Below are 5,585 nucleotides of genomic sequence, written 5' to 3' on the forward strand. Positions count from 1 at the left end.
TATTTATAAAAGATTAGTTCTCCTATGATAGCTAATGTTGAAATGCTTTATAATGATGCATGTTAATGTTTGGTTGATTGATCTTGCTACTGGGATTTCTTAAAATCTCATCCCCCAAATATAATCTAACATTTTAGGGCCTAAAACTACTATGAGCAAGCTGCAGATTGGAGACTAAAGTATGGTGTTTTGCCATAAAATTCGTGGACCCTTTTTGGTTATGTATATATTAAGCTAACAGTGTTGTAAGCACACTGACATTGCCATGTTCATGCGACTATTTGATTATGCTCCCGGACACGTTTAATCACGAAATTTGGTATGATGAAAGATAACATCCTGATCTTCAATTTGATAGTTAATACGTTAAAAATGGCCAAGTATACGATTTATAATGATTTTTCAAATTTAAAGGTCAGAATCTGAGAAAAAGGGTTTTTGGCAAATAAACAGTGTTTCATTTCACAAAAACCTGACACTTTTTCATAAGGAAATGGATCATAAGATTATTTTTTCTTGAAATAGGACTTAAATAGCTTTAAATAGAATTTTGAACCACCCTAATTGGAGTTTTGTGGAATAAGTTATGAATTTTTGAAGTTGGGCCAGAAAAACTGGATTTTTACCTGATGAACAGTAAAAATCCGAAATTTAGCATTTTTAAGATAAAAAGTGAGCCCAAGACCATCCAATGTGGTCTAAAGTGATTTTAAATGAAACCTAAGTGGATATAATAGTAAGGCGTGATACATAACTCCTTCCCCTACACCATCATCATTTCGTCCAGCACCCAAAGAAGAGGAGAAACAAGATTTCCAACCATACAAAGCAAGAAAACAAGGCAAGGAACAACTTAGAACCAAAAACTAACCTTCAATCTCACTTGTGTGCTCCAAGATGCTATCTTTCTCCTTAGTTCTTCCTTGGTTCCACTTGAAACACTCTCTTTTCTCTCTTGGCTATGGCTTGCACGAAATAGAGGTTTGATTTTAGGGGAGGAAGTGCTCATTTAATGCTTCAAAATATCTCAACCATCACCATTAATGCTAATCCAAGTGTCACTACCCCCTTGGTTCCTTCTTTCTCTTTCTTAATTAACTAAATCCAAATGAAAGTAATTACCAAAAGTCAAAATCCTCTCCATTTAGAAAATGACATTTGGCAATTTCAAATCCTCTCCATTAAGGGTTTGACACTTGGCTCAATGAGGATTATTCAAAATGCAAAGCTCTTTATCGGTGCACTTTGACTCCGGGTTTGAATCCTTTTCTATAATTATAGTATTCTAACCTTTGTAATTATTTTCTATCAGAGCCATATTTTACTCTCTACATTTTTATCTTTCTAAATTGCCCTCTTTTGTCTCGAAATTAATTTCCTCATAATTAACATAAAAGGAAAAATAAATTTCCTTTTCTTACGGATTATTCCACTTTTCAAAGAAATGAGGGAAAATCTTGGGTACTTGAGGGTTTTATTTTAATACCATAATTTCTTATAATTCCTTGAGATATCATAGGAATTTTCTTAAACCTTTATTCTCCTTAAAATATTTATTTGGAATTTTCCAAATAAAAGCCCTTAAATTAGGCTAAATCACCCTTAAATTCCTTTGTAATTTCTCTAAGGGTAATTTGACCTTAAAACTAATTTTATAATTTCATATGATTCTCAAAGGATATTATCCTTATTTTTCCTCAATTTCTATGACTTGGAATATTTTTCCCATAATTATTCTTGACCAATTTTCCTTAATTAGTCAAACTTTCATAATTGGCGTGGAAAATCATAATAATTATTTTCCACCAAAATCCTTCTATTTCTCCTTATTATTTTTGACCCTCAATTATTTAGGAATATTCCTTATTTCGAATTACTATAAAACTGGATGTGACAGGGGCAATGCTAAGCGGCACCTTCGTGACACAGGGTTTGGACAATATCATCAAAAGGATAGTTATCTTTATATTCAGAATAACTGGAATGGCGACAAGATAGAAGGCGATAATAGTAGCGGATGTTTTCAGCAGTAAAAGAACGATGGACATGGACATTAATCAATAATCATAGCACCATAGAATTAGGCATAGGTGTAGAAATGGCAAACAAAAGTGTCATTGCCCATGGAACGCTCCTAGACCAAATCGGTCAATTGGGATGCTTAGAGTTGGCGAACAAAAGGGTTGTCTGGTGGGTCTAAAGGAAAAGGTCACTCCTGAAGAAGAGGTCTTTGGTCAATCTTTTCATACATCTCTTTAAAGGTGTACTCATCCCTAGAATCATCAGATTCAGATATAGGCACAGGGTTCTTAGTACAAGGCATCCTCTGAACACAACACATAAAACACACTAAACAGACAGTAAACAAGAAAGACCCCAGAAAAACCAAAATAAACAACCTAGACAGTAGCAAATAGCTATCCAATAATTCATAGGTTTTTAATTTACTAAAAATTTTCACAAATGAACAGTAGAATCACAGAAAGACAAAATGCACTATAAATCAGTAGATAGCCTAAAGGCTATCAAACTGAAAACGGAAAGTAAAATATCCCAACCCAATCAACAAACTAAAAGAACTACACAAAGAGACAATATAAACCCTAAACACAACAGAAAAGACAAAAGAAAGAAAGAACAAAAGGAAGAAGAAGAAGAGAAAAACTTACTGAAGAGGGAGGGGGCTGCATAGATAGAGGTGAGAGAGGCAATAATAGAGAAGGGAAAACAAGAGGATTTGGATGCAAAGAGGGAGGCAAAACTGGCACTTGGAGAAGGAAAAGGGTTTTGGTTAAATATGGTAGGGGAAGGAGGAAGAAGAAGAAGAAAGAAATAGGAGAGTGTGGAGAGGCGAGGGAGGCTAACGGTTTGGAGAATGAAAAGGGGAAGTGGCAGTTTTGGAGAGTTGAATGAGGATTAATGGTAGTGGGGAGGTGAAAAGACAAAAATGGAGTTAAGAAATTTGAATGGGTAGGTAGTTATGGAGGGTAAAATGGTAAAAGGACATGGAGAAATAGGATTAAAGCCCACCCGTTCTGCATAAAATCAGGGTTTCGCCGCAATGAAATGTAACGTTCGCCGCGGCAAAACCATCCCAAGAGGTTAAAAGAGGAAGGAAAGGGGCCTCGTCACAGTGAAACTAGAAGTTTGCCTCGGCGAAAGTGTGCCGAGAGCAACACACTGAAACTGGGTAAGCTTTGCCACAGCGAAATGTTGGAGTTCCCTATGGCAAAGGTATACTGAGAGCAACACACACAAGCTGGGCATCTTCACCGCGGTGAAGGATAAAGTTTGCTATGGTGAAAGCATCCAGAAACATCAGAATTAAGCAGAAAAACACCGTAAAAAAAGAACAAAGGCACACAAACAAAAAGGATAGTTGGATACTTCAGAAACTTTCAAGTGCACAAACTTAGATCAAAAGGTGCCCAATAAGCTCAAGATAAGGTAGCACAACAACAAAATGATATCCTAGGTGCCACTACCTCCAAGGAGAAGGGAAAAGAAGTAATCATGGCTTGAAGAAATTATGATCTATGTATTGTATTATATGGATTTAAACCTTTCTTTTGCAAGCCATGTAAGCATATTCTGAGCATGAACACAAGACATGATAACCTTTTTGGAAGTATTTTAATGGTGAGTAGCTTTATATGCGACTATGGTATGCTTATGGTGAAAAACGAAATGGTGCTAGAATTAGTGAAAAGGGGGGATAAAAAATGGTCTAAAGTTGACCAAATTTTGACCAATTAAGACCCTAGTCAAATGGTTGAATTTTCCCCTAAACTTTGGCATGCAAATAGATCTTATTTTTCCCTTTAAAATGAGTGGTAAAGCATCAAAATCGGAGCTCTGTGCAAGAAGTTATGCCTTTCCGAAGTTAGGCAAAAATCCTGGAAAATAGAAAAATGACCAAATGAACAGTACTTTTTGAAATTAAAATTGGATGCGTTTCTGATTAAATTGGAACCTGAGGTCATTTTTCCTTAATAGATGATGTTAGGAGCTTCGAGTGAGACTTAGAACGACCTTGTTTCATTTTTTTTAGAATTAGTTGTGATTTTTCAAAGTTATGCCAAGTTTAAAGTTACAATGAATAGTAATGCGGGAGAAGAAATTTTCAAACTCAGATTTTTCAACCCAGTAACCTGTAAATGCGCTTCCAAATATCTTAACTTGGCATAATATATGGATGCAAACATAAGGTGTTACATTTATGGTATCAGAACAAATGGTTCTGGCACTTAGAACAAATTTTTAAAATTTGTATGCTCTGAATTTTGAGGAAAACATTTTACAGTGTTCATTAATAAGTTTATTTGGTCACTAGGATTACAGAAAGCTCAGGTAATGGCTGTCTGTGATAGTGGAAGTGAAAAATCAGGAGAGACCATTAGCAAGGTCATGCCCGGTGAGCCATATCCATGGTGGTACGACGAGACATAGTGGTACGAGGATATTGAGAGGTATGGAGAGCTTAGCACCAAATTCCCAACTATCCATGTAGATTACTTCGGTTTCAAGGGGAAGGCTCCAGAGAGAGACATAGCCACAGTTGTCTCTAATGATATACCAGCAATTATTAGGATATCTAGTGATGATGGAGTAGGTCCGAGTCAGATCCCTATACCTAAAATTAAGAAAGAGTTCCAGTGTCTTGCTCAACTAGTTCAAGAGTTCCAGTTTAGAAGCTATTTCATTAAGCCGTATGAGCACCAGGAAGCTGATGTATACTTAAGGTTCTTAGAGGACATTGGAAGATGATGATTGGATCCTAGCGCTGTATCATGTAATCCCCAGGACATGGAAATGGGATGAAGGAGTCAATGAGATATGTGATCGCCTACCCAGATGTACTTTCCTAGAGATGGTCGAGGCCATAGAGACCTTTGTATGGGCTACGTTTCTGTGAGCTGGTCACAGCTAATATTAGACTTATGATGTACATAGTGTAAATAGTTTTGGGCTGTATATAAGTTAGGCTAACTGCTAAAAACCCTGCATAATCCTTTTGTTGTTGTACAAATGTTAGTTATATAAATATGAGAGGTATGTTTTTATGATAAATGATTAAGGAGTTCCTTTATTCTCCCATAGTTAACTAAAGAACAAACAAAATGGTAAGAACACAGAGAGGAGCAAGAAACACTCCTGAGGAACCACATAGAGATCCTATCCAGCAAGTAACGAATAGGCTGGATGAACAGCAACGAGTCGTACAGTAAATACAAAAGGCGCAGTTACGGCAGCAAGAAGAAAGAGACGTTGTTATAGCAGCAGTGGTAGCAGCAGCGATTGCTCAGTTACGACAACCTGAGCAAGTACAAGCTGAAGCAACTCCACAAGTCCAACAGCAAGTACCTGAAGAGCAAGCAGGATTGGCTGAGAACCAAGGAGATATTCAACAGTGGATTATGAAATTTTGCAAGCATAATCCACCAGAGTTCAAGGGTTCATTAGAACCACAAATAGCTGAAGATTGGATTACCCGACTGGAGAAGATCTTTTGTGTAATGGGATGTTCATTTGAGATTAAAGCTCAGATGGCAATTTATAAGCTAGAGAAAGAAGCGGATCAGTGG

The sequence above is a fragment of the Neltuma alba genome, unplaced genomic scaffold (assembly GCF_004799145.2).
Source record: "Neltuma alba isolate B1F8T4 unplaced genomic scaffold, ASM479914v2 tig00010082_pilon, whole genome shotgun sequence".
NCBI classification, from domain to species: Eukaryota; Viridiplantae; Streptophyta; class Magnoliopsida; order Fabales; family Fabaceae; genus Neltuma; species Neltuma alba.